Source organism: Octopus sinensis, linkage group LG1 (genome assembly GCF_006345805.1).
Source record: "Octopus sinensis linkage group LG1, ASM634580v1, whole genome shotgun sequence".
NCBI classification, from domain to species: Eukaryota; Metazoa; Mollusca; class Cephalopoda; order Octopoda; family Octopodidae; genus Octopus; species Octopus sinensis.
This window is the reverse complement of record NC_042997.1, coordinates 204,105,744-204,125,303: the sequence shown is the minus strand read 5'-3', so window position 1 is coordinate 204,125,303 and position 19,560 is coordinate 204,105,744. Positions and strand designations below refer to the sequence as shown.

General features: G+C 39.4%; 1 protein-coding gene across 5 annotated transcripts in view; it reads right to left on the bottom strand.

The window, feature by feature from the left end:
• The window catches only part of LOC115210584 (atlastin-2), a 106,164-nt gene that overhangs the window by 30,632 nt on the left and 55,972 nt on the right, over positions 1-19,560 (bottom strand). The window contains exon 1 of one of the 5 annotated variants that reach the window (XM_036508468.1): positions 1,927-1,937. The exons of the other annotated variants lie outside the window; for them this stretch is intronic. The gene's annotated coding sequence lies outside the window, so the exon portion shown is untranslated. Of the gene's footprint in view, positions 1-1,926; positions 1,938-19,560 lie in introns of those variants that run through there. 5 annotated transcript variants of the gene reach the window in all.

The window sequence follows — 19,560 nt, the reverse complement described above, 5'->3', positions numbered from 1 at the left end:
GAAATCAAAATAGAAATTGTAGTTGTGGCCGATGCCAGTACCACCTGACTGTCACCCGTGCTAGTGGCACGTAATAAGCACCATTCAAGCATGGGTCAATGCCAGTGCCGCCTGACTGGCTCCCTGTGCCAGTGGAAAGTAAAAAGCACCAGCCGAACGTGGTCAAAGCCAGTCTACCCACCTTGAATGGACCCTGTGCCTGTGACATGTAAAAAGCACCATCCAAACGTGATCAATACCAGTGCCACCTCACTGGCTCCCATGCTGGTGGCACGTAAAAAGCACCCACCACACTCTCGGAGTGGTTGGCATTAGGAAGGGCATCCAGCTGTAGAAACCTTGCCAGATCAGATTGGACCCTAGTGCAGCCTCCTGGTTTGCCAGCCCTCAGTCAAACCGTCCAACCCATGCCAACATGGAAAGTAGACGTTAAACAACGACGATGATGATGATGTGATACCTTCTTCCTTTTACTGGTTTCATGCTGGGACACCATGTTGAAGAGTTTTTAGTCAAACAAATCAAGCCCAATACTCTCTTTTCCTTTTAAGCTGGGTACCTACTCTAGCAGTCTTTTATGACAATCTACTAAGTTACAGGGACATAAACGAACCAACAATGGTTGTCAAGTGGTGATGGGACACACAGACACACACACACATATGTATATATACAACAGGTTCTTGTGGCACGTAAAAAGTACCCACTACACTCTCAGAATGGTTGGCATTAGGAAGGGCATCCAGCTGTAGAAACTCTGCTAGATCAGATTGGAGTTTGGTTCACCAGCCCTCAGTCAAAATCGTCCAACCCATGCTAGCATGTAAAGCAGACGTTAAACGATGATGATGATGTTCCTTTCAGTTTCCATTTACCAAATCCACTCCCAATATGATTGGCTCGAGGCTTATAGTAGGAGACACTTGCCCAAGGTGTCATGGTGTGAGGGACTGAACCTGGATCCACAGGGTTGGGAAGCAAATGTGTTACCATACAGTTTTGCCTGTTGTTAATGAACGTCACCAACATTTAAGTAACAAAAGATGAAAGACAAAACGGAAGGGGGTGGGAGCAGTAGGGGTGACTGAAGAGGGTGCATCGACTATGCATGGTGGTGGGTGGGATGGAGGGGTGAGATGGGAACAAATAAAGGAGAAAATGGAAAAGGGTGGAATATTTACTGGGGAGCGGGGGGCAGTAGGGGTGACTGAAGAGGGTGCATCGACTATGCACGGGGGTGGGTGGGATGGAGGGGTGAGATGGGAACAAATAAAAGAGAAAATGGAAAGGGGTGGAATATTTACTGGGGAGCAGGGGGCAGTAGGGGTGACTATTAACAAAGGCAATCTTGTGTGTGACTGTTAATGGTCTACAACAATTTGGCTATTTCGTGAAGAGGGTGCATCAGCTATGCACAGGGGTGGATGGAAGGGACTAGTAATAGGGGTAGGATGGGAATAATCCTACAGTAGGGAGTAACTTATCTGAAGGAATGTCGTCTACCTTGAAAGACCCCAACTGATTAAATAAACTGTTGTCCAGGACCAATATTTACATTTATTTGTCTGTAAAGAAATAGTCACTGTCTGGTCAAAAAGTGGAATATATGCTTAACTAACAGTGGTGTTTGGCTGATAAAGAGAAAGAACTGCAGTAGTAGTAGTAGTAGTAGTAGTAGTAGTAGTAGTAGATCAGGTCAGTAGGCCAGGTGAGATAAATGGCAGGTAATGAATAGTGAAACATATTGTAGCTTTGAGAAATAGAATTTCATTGCTGTATTTCATGCAAACATTCCAGAAATTACAGGAATTATCAGAGTTTTGTGGTGAAAAATACTGTGATAATTCAACAGGAATAATTGTTATTGTTGTTGTTGTTATTATTATTATTATTATTATTATTATTAAGGTGGCAAGCTGGCACAACCTTTAGCACACGGGACAAAATGTTTAGCGGAATTACTATCAGTTTTATGTTTTGAGTTCAGATTTTGCTGAGTTTGGGGGTCAATAAACTGAGCAGCAGTTAAGCACGGGTGGGTGGGGTGGGTCGATGTAACCAACGAACCCCCTCCATCAAAATTTCAGACTCTGTGCCTATAGCAGAAAGGTTAATTATGAAAAAAGGCCTGTGTGAAAGGACGCATTTTGAGCATGTGTCTGTGAGAGATAAAAGAAGGGCTCTTACCCTGTTGGCCAGGCACCCGTGGCTTTTGTGGGGTTTTCCACAAGTAGCCTTAAAGCACCAACCCCTATTGGGAGTTTTACTTGTTTTATCTTTACCCTTATTTAATGTGTACAAGAACATCAAAACCCATTGTATCATCTGTTTTTTTTTGCCTTTTAATGTTATTGTATGTTCTTTTATGTATATTTATATTAGCCCCTGTGGCCAATAAAGATTATTGTTGTTATTATTATTATTAAGGCAGTGAGCTGACAAAATTGTTAGCATGCCAAGCAACATTTCGTCTGTCTCTACATTCTGAGTTCAAATTTGGCCAAAATTGACTTTGCCTTTCATCCTTTGGAGAACAATAAAATAAATACCAGTTGTGCATTAGGGGCTGATGTAATCAACTTAACTCTTCCCTTGTGCCTTCAGAAGAAAGGATTATTACTACTATACTACTACTACTACTACTACTACTACTACAGTCTCACATGTTGTAAAACAGGAGTTTCCCCTGGGGGTTGATCGGACTATTCAAGGGGTCAATAAACACACATCTCCTTATTATTATTTATTTTCTTGCACATGCTTGGGGGTCAATGAGGGAGTCAAGGATTCCATGAAGGAAGGAGTCAGAGTCAATGGTCTAAAAAGTTTGGGGACCCCTGCTGTAAAAGATAACTAAAAGGGCTAAAATCAGGAGAGATATCAGTTCATGAAACGGCTTCCTCACAAAGACCCAGCTAATCCAACCAACAAGGAACAGCAGTCATGATGATGAAGATGATGATTGCCAGAAGAAAGAAGGGAAATATATGCTTTAAAAAAAAAAAACCAACTGAAGGAGTGTAAAGTGTTGAGAGGAAATCTACTAATGTAAATGACAGTAACTGGGAGAGGTTACTTCAATAAGTTCAAAGTACAGAGCCAGACAAACAAGCAGTGATGATGACCTAAAAAATAAATTTCATTAAATATCAATCTCCCTTTTTTTTCCCTGGTGTTAGAGACCAGTATAAAATATCTTAATGCTTTTGATATCAAACTTTGTGTGACCCCCACACCTAAGTTCTATGATACAAACCAGCTAATTGTAAAAATGATGGAAATTAAATTTATATCAAACAGATACAGTTTGATTAAAATATCTCGTTTATATATTATATGTGACTTCATTATATCATGTTCCTAACACCAGCTGTCAAAATTAGTTTACTGCAGGTGTGCCGTTTTATTGATTTGTGACAACAAAAACCTCACATTTTCAAGTGCTCATTCATAAAAGCAATGCATTTCGTTAGAGATATGACCACAAAAATGTTTAGATTCCATCGTCTTTAAATGAGAACCTGGGTAATTTTTAATGTCCATTTTTCAGTGCTAGCATACGTTCGACAGAGAAGTAACAAATCTGATAGCACATAAGACACTTTTCCCCCTCACAAAAAAATGTCTAAAAAAATCCCCAGAGCCTACATGCAAAGCTGGATCCCTACCCATAAACTAATTTTGTCCCTGGAAGTTGCTACTATATCATCATTCTTTTTTAACATTGGTTTTCCATGCTGGCATGGGTTGGATAGTTTGAGAGGGGGGGGCAGGCCAGAGGACTGCACCAGATTCCAGTCATCTGTTTGGGCATGGTTTCTACAGCTGGATACCCTTCTTAATGGCAACAACTTTTACAGAGTGTACAGGGTACATTTTATAAAGTGCCAACATGGGTGCTTTTTATGTGGCACCAGCAAGGGCCCATTTTATGTGGCACCAGCAAGGGTCCTTTTTATGTGACACCAGCACAGGTGCTTAACCTGTTCTACATAATCTGACTCCATAATAATTATATTTATCTGAACATTATTATGATACTAGCAGTATCGCCCGGCATTGCTCGGGTTTGTAAGGGAAATAACTATATAAGCATTTTTAGAGAGTTATAGCCAAAAAATAGGGAAAAAATGTATTAAAAATGGAAAAAAAATTAAGGTAAATTTCTTTTTAAATCGTTGACACATCGTAGATATTTTTAGAGAGTTACTTCCCTTATATAATAGCGAAAAAAATGCATTAAAATGGAAAAATATGATGGTAAATTTTTTTAAATCATAGACTCATCGTAGATGCACGCTAATACCCAGAAGGGCTCGATATGACTCACGACTATAAGATACCCGGTTTTGGTTACACTGCACCGCAAAATGTGGGAGTAGTTAGGAATCTAAATCGTAGGAGACAGACACACAACTTCACTCTTATATATAAAGATATAAGTCACGAAGTTATATACACATACTTTGTTATATACACATTCTTAAAAGAAAATGTTATTTTGAATACAACATTTATAAAGAATAAAATATTTTTTGGTTTTTCTTAACCCTTTCGTTACTATATTTCTGACCAAAATACACCCCTTATGTGTTTCAATTAATTTCTAACGTAATCATAAATTTAGTCTGGTTTCATTAAACAACAATAACTTTTTTATTTATCAATATATTAACGTGAATTTTGGAAGATAATTTAATGAAATGTCCTCAACCAATTCTATACTATAATTTTAGTCACAAAGTGACTCTAATTGCAGGTAGATACAGGTAAATTCAACAATATATAAAATTATTAAAATTTTGTTCAAACATCGCTATAGAAAATGGGTTATTAGCTAATATTCAATTGGGTATACAACAAAATTTTACGATAGAATTTGTTATTCTGGGTAACTTTCTGATACCCATAATAAAATTTATGGCAAAATAGGCCTTAATTTCATTTAAGGTTGTGGGAAATAACAAACTATCCTTTCTTTCGGTTTGTTTACGTTTAGCGTAATGATTTCAAATGGGCTCATTCGAAAAAGTAAATAGAAATAGTCTAAGGCTTTACTCTTCTGGGAAAGTCTGTGGCTTGGTGCAGTTTCTTCAGAAAAATCACCGAAAGAAACAGTTTTTAAATTTTCACTCCATTCAGGTACCAATTCGTTTTCTTTATCGCTGTCGGATTCACTGTTTTCACTTTAATAGCTGCAAACTTGCAAAGACAAAGGAGGAGAAGGGTGATAGCGTCAGTGAAACAATTCGCTCCCTTTGTGTGTGCGTGTGGTGTAAACCACATTAAGAAAAACATTTGACATACACACCAGAATGTGAGTTTTCTGTAAATTTTGCTTAATTGGAGTTTAAATTTTAAAAACTGGACCTGGCATGACCCGATGCATTCTACTCTTAAAAATGCTAGGTAAATTGTAATTGAAGAAATCCTATATTGTAGATTTCTATAAGTTACAAAGGGAGGCAGATAAAATCTGCCTTTTATAATAAGAGATGCTAATGTTTGCTGCCTGTTTTCTAATATAATGCTAAATTGCTTTAAATGTTACGTGCTTTAATGCACTAAAAGCCTTTTTCCTGAATATGCACTGTTGAAATCGAAATGCATCTAATATAAATGTGCACCTTTTAAGCCATCAAATATGGTGCTTGAGGCAGGATGTCCTTCCTGTTACCAACCCTTAAATACTTTTTTAAGTAAAGGTGTTGATTTCAACCAAGAATATAAACATCAAACGATGTTTCACTCAAATGAAGCCACAGAATGTCAACATTCATACACATTTGATTGCAAACTTGTTACCAGTTCAAATATGCCCGAGGCATATTCAAACTCCTAAGACAACCATTCACTGCATGATTTTGTCTTGGTGAAAATTTCTTGCTGTAATCAAAAGGGTGTAAATACACAGAGTCATGTAGTGAAATGCAGCGAATGGCTTTCTTACAGCTCCAAATAGGCCTCAAGCATATTTGAACCAGTAACAAGTTTCTATTTCTATGCATCACTGCTTAGTGCTGTCACCCTGTTGTGCATTTGATTGCATATATGGCGACATTGTCTTTATTTTTTTCAAGAGAATGTGAAGAAATATAGTCCAATGTTTCCTTCTTTTTAGACAACCACAGTCTGTGATTTAAAAGTGATTTGGCAGCTATTTCTAGCAGGTCCCACAATCACATAGAGGTTAAGTTAATATGACACCTCCGTAGTATTTGTCCACTACAAGGCCCAGTCTTTGTTGCAGTGTAATGGCCTGTGCACCTCAATAGCCCCAAGAGATGGGCCAGTGAAGTCCAAGTTCCTAGTAAGGCCTTCCATGTTGGACAGGTCAAAGGAAAGAAGTCGGGTTAATATAGACCGCCTCTTCTCAGAGGTAGGTGCGTGCTTGCACAGGGGCCAAAAGCCCTATCTAGAAAAAAGTAAGGTTAGATAAACATTGATGACAATTCAAAACCAACAGTAATTGGGAAAGGAAGGCCAAAAGCACAACTAAGGATGGCACCTACAAAAGAAATGGAAGAGAGAGTGAAGAAAGCAGGGTCTAAATGGAGAGAAGCAGGAAAGACAGCCAAGAGTTGAGAAGAAAGAAAAATGAACAAACAAATCCAAGTGTCTGTAGCCAACCAGTTAATTCTCAAGAATTCAACTCAGCTCCTCTCTCGCCTGTGTACAGACATATACGATAGGCTTCAAACAGTTTCCATCTCTCCTGGTTGAGAAGTGATCTTCTCACTCTCAAACCCATGCCTGCCTCTAACTTATTTACCAAACACCAGCTTAGTAATGGCAAAGCGATTTTATTAAATCATTCCAAATTCCTACACACACACACACACGCATGGGTGTGGAACTATTTAACACACAGAACAAGCTGAAGCTGCAAGTAAACTCAGATTAAACCACAGTAGAAACTTATTCCACATGAAAACTTGTTTGAAGCATGTCGGCCGGTTAAATCTGATACACAAAACGCAACATATTTTAAAACGCATATGAATTCTAAGAAAACTTAATTAAACAATTTCTAATCTAGGTCAATGCTACGACTAGTTTAGGATTTTTATAAAATAACAGTAAAATAAGAATGGGTATTTGTGGTGAAGGGTTCCGTGTCAAGATTATGGGAGAGACTGAAAGAAATGTAATGTCTGAAAACAGAGAGTGATGTGTAACAGATGTGGCTAAGGATTACTGGTTTCAGTACGACCATGCTGGGGCACTACCTACCACATATATATATTTAACCAGATATACCACCCCCAGTATTATTTCAGGTATGTTTTATTATAAAGTGTACATATTTAAATTAAAATGGTCACAAAAAGAATAACAAAGCCTTGTGAGTGGATTTGGTAGACAGAAACTGAAAGAAGCCTGTCCACGTGTGTGTGCTTGTGTGTCTGTGTTTGTCCCCCTAGCATTGCTTGACAACCGATGCTGGTGTGTTTATGTCCCCGTTACTTATCGGTTCGGCAAAAGAGAACGATAGGATAAGTACTGGGCTTACAAAAGAATAAGTCCCAGGGTCGAGTTGCTCGATTAAAGGCGGTGCTCCAGCATGGCCACAGTCATATGACTGAAACAAGTAAAAGAGTAAAAGAGAGAGTAAAAGAGATACCATTGTGTGTGTGTGTGTGTGTGTGTAAGAGTCTTTTATTAAATTCTGTCCCAAACACCAGCTGACAAAAGTTATTTTACTAAATCCTTTCAAATTCTTGGGCTATTTTCAGAATTCATTTAAATACAAGCAATATATTTCAACAGCAACATGGTCGCAAATAGAGTTTAATTGTCTTTCCAAATACCAGCTTACAAGTTATTTTTATAATCACATCAAACTTTTGATGATAACCCTGAGAGACTGTGTGTGTGTGTGCATGCATGTGTGTGTGTGTGCGTGCATGTGTGTGTGTGTTTATTATATCAAAAGTGTGTGTGCGTCCCTATCTTGACGCCGTGTAAGGATCATAAGCAAGTGTCACACTGCCAAACAGGAAATGCAATTCATTTCCAAGTTTCTATAAAACACACATAGGGAAAATATTATTTTGCATGGAAATAGATGAGGGTTGGCAACAAGGAGGACACCAGTCTGAAAAAAATTGTCTCAATGAATTCCAGCTGACCTATGTAGGCATGGAATAGTAGATATTAAAGCAATGATTATGTATATATATATATATATAGGCACAGGCATGGCTGTGTGGTAAGTAGCTTGCTTCCCAACCACATGGTTCTGGGTTCAGTCCCACTGTGTGGCACCTCGGGCAAGTGTCTACTATTGCCTCAGGCTGACCAAAGCCTCGTGAGTGGATTTGGTAGACGGAAACTGAAAGAAGCCCATCATATATACACATATATATGTTTATGTATCTGTGTTTGTCCCCCACAACCACCATCGATTGACAGCCAATTTTTTGGTGTGTTTATGTCCCTGTAACTTAGCGGTTTGGCAAAAGCAACCGATAGAATAAGTACTAGGCTTACAAAGAATGAGTCCTGGGGGGTTGATTTGCTCAACTAAAGGTGGTGTTCCAGCATGGCCACAGTCAAATGACTGAAACAAGTAAAAGAATAAAAGAATCTATAATACACAAACACCCCCACACAAAGCACAGTGGTGTAACTCTGTAATCCTATGGGATACAAAGCAACCCCATTAGGGCTGGTGTGTGAATAAATTGCATGCAATGCAGTCTAAAGTGTATTTAGTAACAGGATAGGCATCCAGCTATAGAAAGCAAACTACAAGCAAGATTTGATCCTTCAACCCATCAAGGAAAACACTAGCTCTAGATAACAACTGACTCACAATGTGTTGACCTTTCCAACCCAGAGAAGGCAAAAGTAAAAATAATGTTTATATATATATATATATATATATATATATATATATAAACATATAAACAATTGCAGTGTGGAAGGTGTTTATAAGGCATTTAAGAAACACACAAAAACTCTTAGATTCACTTCAACATTTAAATTTAATTTGCCGAAATATTTTCATTGCTTTGAGACCACAACCTGTGAATCTAACGGTTTTTGTGTGTTCTAAATGGCTTATAAACACCTTCCAAGCTGCAACGGTTTTTGTTCCAGCACACGATCTCAGATCAGGTCACTTGCTATGCAAGTACATCTCCATGTATGTATGTATGTAGGTACGTACATATATGTTTGTATGTATGCATATATTTTATTTATTACACTATTGTATGACTGAGCGCCTTCGCGTCAATTCGATTCAATTCGTTTGGTTTCGTTTCTTCTTCTTCTTCTCTAAGGTGGTTTATATATATATATATATATATATATATATATGATCTTCAAACATTGGGCCTCATGGAGGCAATGGCAAAAGACCGAGACCTCTGGAGATATACTGTGATTGAGAAGACCCAGCACAAAAAGTGAGATTACAGCCATAGCCTACACCAGTGTCACATAACCAACCCACTTAAAAAGTACCTTTGAATCATCAGGCAACATTCTGTGCTTGAGAAGACGTATTGAGTCCAGTAAATCAAAATCAAATCAAATCAAATGGGAATTGTAGTTGTGATTGTTACCAGTGCTGGTGGAACACGCTAAGCACCATTCATTCACACGTGGGTCATTGCCAGAGCCGCCTGACTGGCTCCCTGTGCCAGTGGAACACAAAAAGCACCATCTGAACATGGTCAATGCTTGGAGAAGGTAGTGCTGCTCTGGGTCGAGTGGGTGACAGCTGGAAGACCCAATGTCTGGCAACAGGACTCTGCACCATGTCACATAAGCAGGAGAACCCAATCGTGGTTGTCAGACAATTTCTGCGACCACATCTGGCCACCTAACTCCCCAGACTACAACCTCCTTGATTATTATGTGTGGGGGTGTAGCTGAGCAAAAGACCAAGAAAACGCCTTGTAGCACCACCAAAGATGAACTGAAAGCAAGGATTATGGCAGTATTCAGCAACTTAAATAAGGAGACCGTCCAGAAGACTTGCAGGAGATTCCAAAGTCATCTGGAGGCCATGGTTGAAGCCAATGGCGATTTTATTGAATAAATTTATTCTTTAGTATTTCAAGATATTTTAATGTAATTTTGGTAGATATATCTGTTAAAATGAGGTGTCAGTGTTATTTTCATTTCTGTGTAATTTAGATGACAGTTTATTCACTACATCTTCTCCATCTCTGTTCCTGTTACGGGACAACCCCCATGTTGATTTGAATTTTGTTAAATCCTCTATACCATTCACAGAAGGTGGCAAGATGAAAACCTTTTCTTATTCAACTTTCATTCTGTTCTGTTTGAAATGTTAGCTGATCGTGGCCGTTGCCAGCCTCGCTTGGCACCTGTGCCGGTGGCACGTAAAAAGCACCCACTACACTCATGGAGTGGTTGGCATTAGGAAGGGCATCCAGCTGTAGAAACACTGCCAGATCAGACTGGACCTGGTGCAGCCTCTTGGCTTCCCAGACCCCGGTCGAACCGTCCAACCCATGCTAGCATGGAAAGCAGACGTTAAACGATGATGATGTTGATGATGAGGATGATATAAATCCAAAACATTTCAGCAGATACTCAAGGGCCTCAAGTTTCATACACTTGTGAAACACTTGTTTGACAAGTGTTATAGAAACTCCACTTGTATAACATTTGGTTATACAAACTTCTGAAGTGTTTTCGGCTTCAAAGGTGTCTTTTATCTTTTACTTGCTTCAGTCATTTGACTGTGGCCATGCTGGAGCACTGCTCTGAAGGGTTTTAGTCAAACAAATCGATCCAAGACTTACTGTTTAAAAGCCTGGTACTTATTCTATTGGTCTCTGTTGCTGAAATGCTAGGTTATGGGAACAAATACAGACACAAAGACATGCACACATCTATATATATATATATATGATGGGCTTCTTTCAGTTTCTGTCTACGAAATCCACTCACAAGGATTTGGTCAGCCTGAGTCTATAGTAGAAGACACTTGCCCAAGGTGCCATGCAGTGGGACTGAACCCTGGACCATGTTGTTCAGAAGCAAGCTTCTTACCACACAGCCATGCCTGTGCCTATGTATAATTTACACAAAATAGTTCTCTTTGTATCTGATAATGCATCGCATTTGAAAATGAGACAAAAATGATCACAGATACAACACCTTTGATCGAAGGTCTGCTGGATTGAGAAATGAAAAAGAAAATTAGGAAAGAACGCTACAGAAAAAGTTAAGACTAAAATTAAAAACTGAACTCAATACTAGGTATAAATATGTTAGCCACAACGGTCATAAAATACAGCTTCAATAAGATAGGCTGGGACCTAAGAGAATAGAAAACATTGGATAAATAAAGCATGCAGTTACTAACACCATTCTTAAACCCCCATCTCAAAGCCGATATAGTCACAGAAGGAGGCCATGGCCAGACACAAATAGAAAACTCCTACAAAATAACAGTTGGACTGGACAAATACTACAAAACAAAAGTACAACACTCATAAATGTAATAAAGAGACAGGAAAAAAAAAAGAAAAAAAAAACTCTTCTTTATACACAAGGAATCGGTAAAATACAAAACAAAAACACTGCATTGAAACAATAAATTTAGTTGATAAAGCTAAAGAAATGGGGATAGAGATAAAAAACAACAACACATAAACAAAATTACAAAAAAGTACTTAAGAAGAAATGGAGAGAAAAACTACTTCATGGCCAATACCCTGTTAAGGTTTGATAGAGAAGAAGTAAGCTAAAGTGAAGGTCAACAATGGCTTAAAAGACTCCAGCCTAAAAGCAGAAATGAAGGTGCTGATACTTTCTGCACAAGACCAATGTCTGGCCACAAACAATTACAACAATCTTCATTATCATCATCAACGTTGTCATTTAACATCCACTTTCCATGCTGGCATGGGTTGGACGGTTTGACTGAGGGCTGGTGAGCCAGATGGCTGCACCAGGCACCAATGCAATCTGGCAATGTTTCTACAGCTGGATGCCCTTACAATCATGAAAACAGAATCCTAACACCAAATGCAGGATGTGCTTACCAGCATGAGACGGTTGACATCATCTCTGGCTACCCAGTCCTTGTCAAATCTGAATACATACATTGGCATGATCCATGTTGGCAGCTACATTCACAGGACAGTATGACAACACTTCCAATATAAAGGCAAATAAAAAGTGGTACGAACGAGTACCAAACAGACCTGGCCACAATAATCTGGGAAATGTCCTTCTAAACTGATAAATAGATCAAGGCAAACCATCCAGATTATAATAAAAGACTAGAAAGCAAACATGTGCACACTGACAGACATTGCTCAAAAGGAGATGGAGAAACCATCAAAATATAAGGACCTTGAATTGAAATTTTCAAGATGTGGGGCATCATCATCATCTTCATCATCGTTTAACATCCGCTTTCCATGCTAGCATGGGTTGGACGATTTTGACTGAGGGCTGGCGAACCAGATGGCCGCACCAGGCTCCAATCTTGATCTAGCAGAGTTTCTACAGCTGGACGCCCTTCCTAACGCCAACCACTCCGAGAGTGTAGTGGGTGCTTTTTACGTGCCACCATCACGGGGCCAGTCAGGCGGTACTGGCAATGACCTCGCTCGAATCTTTTTACACATGCCACCGGCACAGGTGCCAGTAAGGCAACATTGGTAACGAGATGAAAATGGTACCACTGAGGTCTGAGCATGATTTTTAAAAAAATATGAAAAGAAACATAAAAACCAAAGCAGATTTCACAAAACTACATGCCACCCAGAAAATAGCCCTGCTAGGAGCAGCCCCTATCTTGCACAAGACACAATCAACTCAATAGAATAGCACAAATAGAACATTCATCAGAAACAACACACGCTTCATGCAATAATCACCTAATAATACAATTTACACAACATAGATTATACAAGAATAACCCTTTCGTTACTGTATTTATTCTGAGATACTCTGTTTCTTTCAATTATGTTAAATATAACAAAGAATTTAGTAAAATAACTTAGTTATCATTAAGCTAGTGTTAGGAACATAAATTGTGACTAAGGTTTGGTGGAAGATTTTAATTTAAAACTTATGAAAACAAGACATTTGTACTACAAAGCCAGAGGTGGTTTCAGCCGGGTTGGTATGAAAAGGGTTAAATTAATAATTTGTTAACCCTTTTGTCACCATATTTCTGTAGAGATGGTCTGTGTTTCTTTCAATTAATTTTAAATATAACAAAGAATTTAGTAAAATAACTTAGTTACCATGAAGCTAGTGTTAGGAACATAAATTGTGACTAAGGTTTAGTGGAAGATTTTAATTCAAAACTTATGAAAACAAGACATTTGTACTACAGAGCCAGAGATGGTTTCAGCCGGGTTGGTATGAAAAGGGTTAAATTAATTTGTTAACCCTTTTGTTACCATATTTCTGTTGAGATACTCTTGTGTTTCTTTCAATTAATTTTAAATATAACAAAGAATTTAGTAAAATAACTTAGTTATCATGAAGCTAGTGTTAGGAACATAAATTGTGACTAAGGTCTGGTGGAAGATTTTAATTCAGAACTTTTGAAGACAAGACATTTGTACTACAGAGCCAGAGCCGGTTTCAGCCGGGTTGGTATTAAATGGGTTAAGGCCCAATAAAATAACAGAGCTCCCATTACACACACAACAGAACGAACAAGAAACTAAACTCCATAACAAAACAAACAGGTGCAGCAGATCAATAGGCCCAGTTCTAGACTTGCCATGAATTCCCACCATGCCACACACACCGGAGAAACACAAAGGTGCAACAGGTGGTGCAACAGAAACTCACATCAAACTAACAAAGCATAAACTTTTCATAATAATAATAGTTTCAAATTTTGGCACAAGGCGCGAAAGTTTCAGGGTGGGGGTAAGTCGATTACATCCACCCCAGTGCTCACCTGATACTTATTCTACAGACCCTGAAAGGATAAAAGACAAGGGGACCACAGAAGGATTTGAACTCTAACCACAAAGATGAGCAAAATGCTACAAAGCATTCTGCTTGGTACGTTAATAATTCTGCCAGCTCATTGCCTTATTATTATTATTATTATTTCTTGGCAGTCAGGGTGACCAGAATGTGTGGGGTGCCCTGGTTGGCCCTGGGTGGAACTCCACCCGACTGAGGAATTTTGTTCTTAAATTTTTTTGTTGACTATTTTTGTTTTTTATTGTAGAAAAGGTGTAGGTAGAAACTCCATAAGATGTATGTAGTGCAAGCTATGGACACATAAGAGGTGCAGCAATATCAAAGGAAGTTTAACTAGGAAGCTAGTTTTTGTGTGTGGCAAATGCTCAGGGTCAGTAAAAACAGAAAATGTGCAGAAAACAGCTTCCATCATATTCCAGGGGGGAAAACTACAAGTAGTTAATAGCTTCCGTTACATAGGCAACCAAGTTAGTAGTGGGGATGATTGCTCTGAAAGTGTAGCTGCTAGAATAAGAATAGCCTGGGCAAAGTTCAGAGCTCCTACCTCTACTGGTGACAAAAGGCCTCTCGCTCAGAGCGAAAGGTAGATTGTATGAAGCATGTGTGTGAACAGCCATGCTACACGGCAGTGAAACATGGGCTGTAATTGCTGAGGACATGTGTAAGCTTGTAAGGAATGAAGCTAGTATGCTCCACTGGATGTGTAATGTCAGTGTGCATACACGACAGAGTGTAAGCACCCTGAGAGAAAAGTTGGACATAAGAAGCATCAGATGTGGTGTTCAAGAGAGATGACTGCGCTGGTATGGTCATGTGTTGAATATGGATGAGGACAGCTGTAGAGGGAACCTGTGGAAGAGGAAGACCCAGAAAGACCTGGGATGAGGTGTTGAAGCATGACCTTCGAACATTGGACCTCACCGAGGCAATGACAATTGACCGAGACCTTTGGAGATACACTATGCTTGAGAAGACCAGGCAAGCCAAGTGAGACCGTAACCTCAGCCTATGCCAGTGCAGCATCACCAGCCCATTTAAGAGTACCCTTCAATCATTGGGCAATAGACTGTGCTTGCAAAGACCTGTTGAGGCAAGTGAAGTCATCATGGACAATGACAGCACCACCTGATTGGAACCAGTGCCAGTGGCACATAAAAAGTACCATTCGAGCATGTTTGGTGTCAGTGCCGCCTGACTGGCTCCCATGCCAGTGACACATAAAAAGCACATTCAAGCATGGTCAATGCCAGTACCACCTGACTGGCCCTTGTGCTGGTGGCACATAAAAAGCACCCACCACACTCTTGGAGTGGTTGGCATTAGGAAGGGCATCAAGCTGTAGAAACATTGCCAGATTGGATTGGAGCCTAGTGCAGCCTTCTGGCTTGCCAGCCCTCAGTCAAACCATCCAACCCATGCCAGCATGGAAAGAAGACGTTAGATAACGATGATGATGTTAATTGATAATAATATGGCAAGCTGGCAAAATTGTTAGCACATTAGATAAAATGCTTACTGATATTTTGCCATTCTGGGTTCAAATTCCACCAAGGTCAACTTTGCCTTTCATCCTTTTGGGGTTGATAAATTAAGCACCAGTGAAAAGCTAGGGTCAATGTAATTGATTAGTCCCCTCCCCACAAATTTCAGGCTTTGTACCTTTAGTAGAAAGCATTATTAATAATAATAATAAGCGCAGGAGTGACTGTGTGGTAAGTAGCTTGCTAACCAACCACATGGTTCCGGGTTCAGTCCCACTGCGTGGCATCTTGGGCAAGTGTCTTCTGCTATAGCCCCGGGCCGACCAATGCCTTGTGAGTGGATTTGGTAGACGGAAACTGAAAGAAGCCTGTCGTATATATGTATATATATATATGTATGTATGTGTAAATGTTTGTGTGTCTGTGTTTGTCCCCCTAGCATTGCTTGACAACCGATGCTGGTGTGTTTACGTCCCCATCACTTAGCGGTTCGGCAAAAGAGACCGATAGAATAAGTCCTGGGCTTACAAAGAATAAGTCCCGGGGTCGATTTGCTCGACTAAAGGCGGTGCTCCAGCATGGCCACAGTCAAATGACTGAAACAAGTAAAAGAGTAAAAGAGAGAAAGAGTAAGTCTTGATATAAAAGATGGGCTAAAGCAAATATTTTGCTCAATACCACAGATTTACTTGTCAGTTGTTTGATCTTAACCAGAAGTAGTGGGAGAGCATAATAGCCATGTGTTGAGAGGAATTCGCCGGGGTTTGGTTAATTCATCTTTGGAAACATGGCTGTTCCATTCAATATCCTCAAACAACCCTTATTCAGGGACTTTTCGAGCAGGATGGGCTACTCAACCTGGAGAAAATTCTACCCCCCCCCCTCCCCCGCAAGGTCATGAGCTGTTTATCTTGATATGAGATCACCATGTCGCACACACATGGCTGTGATGCATGTGCCTGGTGTACCCTTATCAGACGGGTAGTCATGATGGGTATACTGGGCTTCGTATATTTTACCCCAGTGGCACTTTGATGGCATGCACTACTCTCTCACTCAACCATCATCATCATCACCGTTTAACGTCCGTTTTCCATGCTGGCATGGGTTGGACAGTTCGACTGGGGTCTGGGAAGCCAGGAGGCTGCACCAGGCTCCAGTCTGATCTGGCAGATCAATAATAATAATAATAATAAGCAGCAGCACTAAAGTCTGAAGTATCATTGCTGAATTGTTGATAGTGTAACTTAGTCAACTGTTCATCATAATCATTATAGTCATCAACAGCTGTAGCAGCAGCAGCAGCAGCAGCAACAGTAGCAGCAGATTGTTGTTAACCCTCCTAACTTAGTGGTTAACACATCTAGTGAAAAAATTTTCAACAAGTTTCATCAGAATCAGGCAAGCAAGCATTCACTGGTGAATGTAGTCCAAAAATAAATACATCAGCAAAAAAAAAAAACGGCATAGATAATTCAGAAACTAGAACACTGAAATGGTTTATTAATTTCTTTCTGTATTTTCTTTTTTTTTTTTTTTTCTTTCTTTCTTTCTTTTCTATTTATTTTCTTTCCAACAGGTTCCTGGCTTGACATTCACAGTTAGTGTCAAACTAGACTGAAAAAGCAGTTGTTAACTAAATGACATTAGCAGTAGAAAGGCAGCGGTGGCGGCGGCGGCAGTGGTGATGGGCAGAGGAGATATGAACAATTTACAACATAGGAAAATATCTATCTCTCTCCAACCAAATACAGGCCATGTTCAGTATCAAGGCGGCGAGCTGGCAGAAACGTTAGCACACCGGGCGAAATGCTTAGCGGTATTTCGTCTACCGTTACGTTCTGAGATCAAATTCCGCCGAGGTCGACTTTGCCTTTCATCCTTTCGGGGTCGATAAATTAAGTACCAGTTACGCACTGGGGTCGATGTAATCGACTTAATACCTATGTCTGTCCTTGTTTGTCCCCTCTATGTTTAGTCCCTTGTGGGTAATAAAGAAATAGGTATCAAACTGAAAAGTATTTCTAAATGATTTACAATAGGTGCAGGAGTGGCTGTGTGGTAAGTAGCTTGCTAACCAGCCACATGGTTCCAGGTTCAATCCCACAGCGTGGCACCTTGGGCACGTGTCTTCTACTATAGCCTTGGGCCGACCAAAGCCTTCTGAGTGGATTTGGTTGATGGAAACTGAAAGAATCCCATTGTGTGGGGGGGGGGCGTGTGTTTGCCCGCACCAACATCGATTGACAACCGATGTTAGTGTGTTTACGTCCCTGTAACTTAGTGGTTCAGCAAAAGAGACCAATAGAATAAGTACTAGGCTTACAAAGATTAAGTCCTGGGGACAATTTGCTCGACAAAAGGTGATGCACCAGCATGGCCACAGTCAAAGGACTGAAACAAGTAAAAGAATGAAAGAATAAAAGAAAATAAAAAGAACACAAATAAATATTTGGAAACTATTAATCTTTTAGCTTTTGTTTGGGTCAGTCACTGGACTGTGGTCATGCTGACACACGGCACCTGAAGGGTTTCACTCAAATAAAATGACTCCCCACCATCAGTACTTTTTTTTAAGTCTCTTTTGTTGAAGTACTATGTTTTACAGGGATGTAAACAAACCAATAATGGTTGTCAAGCAGTGGAAGGAACAAACACAAAGACACACACACACACACATCTATCTATCTATATCTATCTCTATATCTATATCTATCTCTCTCTCTCTCTCTCTCTCTCTCTCTCTCTATATATATATATATATATATATATATATATATATATATACATACATAGTCTGATGATGGTTTAGCTGGCTGAAACTTCGAAGTCACTGTCACTACCGTTCTTGCCAAAGAATAATAAATTTGTACTCTACAAAAGTATAACATAACCCTTCAGATTATGTAAAATTGTTTTTATTTATTTAGCATGGAAAGCAGACGTTAAACGATGATGATGATATATATATATGTGTGGGCAAAGTTCAGAGAGCTACTGCCTTTGTTAGTAACAAAGAGCCTCACGCTTAGAATGAAAAGCAGATTGCATAAAGCCTGTGTATGAATAACTATGCCATATATATATATATATATATATATATATCTTTATATATAAAAGAAAGGTTGTGTGTCTGTCTACTCCGATTTAGATTCCTAACTACTCCCACATTTTGCGATGCAGTTTAACCAAAACCGGGTATCTTATAGTCGTGATTCATATCGAGCCCTTCTGGGTATTAGCGCACGTCTACGATGAGTCTACGATTTTAAAAATAATTTACCATCATTTTTTTCCCTTTTAATGCATATTTTTTTAAATAAAGGGAAGTAACTCTAAAAATGTCTACGATGAGTCAACGATTTAAAAAAAAATTTACCATAATTTTTTTTTCCATTTTTAATGCATTTTTTGCTATTTTTTGGCTATAACTCTCTAAAAATGCTTTATAGTTATTTCCCTTACAAACCCGAGCAATGCCGGGCGATACTGCTAGTATATATATATATATATATTTGTTTTGCAAGATTTTTGATGTGAAGTCGTGTGTTGAAACAGATATTGTTGTATTTAGGAATGGTCATTTAAGATTAATGTAAAAAATAAATAACGCTGAAGCAAAGTAACACCAAATATATAGTGCGTGTGTTTTTATTGGCTAAACTGGCAAAATGAGCATTCCTAAATGCAATAATATATGTGTGTGTGTGTGTGTGTACCAACTTCGAACAAAGTACTGTCTACACTTCTATTTTTTCCTTTCTTTATACTTTATACATATATATAATCATTGTCATCGTCCATTCTCCATGCTGACATGGATTGGACTGTTTGACAGGAGCTGGCCAGATGGAGGGCTGCCTCGGCCCCATTTGTCTGCTTTGGCATGCTTTCTACAGCTGGATGCCCTTCCTAATGCCAACAACTTTACAGAGTGTACTGGATGCTTTTAACGTAGCACCAGCATGGCCATGGGTGCTTTTACATGGCACCAGTACCCACAAGCCTGAAGGACTAGGACCTCTCAGCTGAGAGATGGACAGAGGGGCTGTACCTGTATGTATGGACGGCCACGATTCTACTTTGCTTGACATGTCCTCTCAAGCATAGCAAATCACCAATTGTG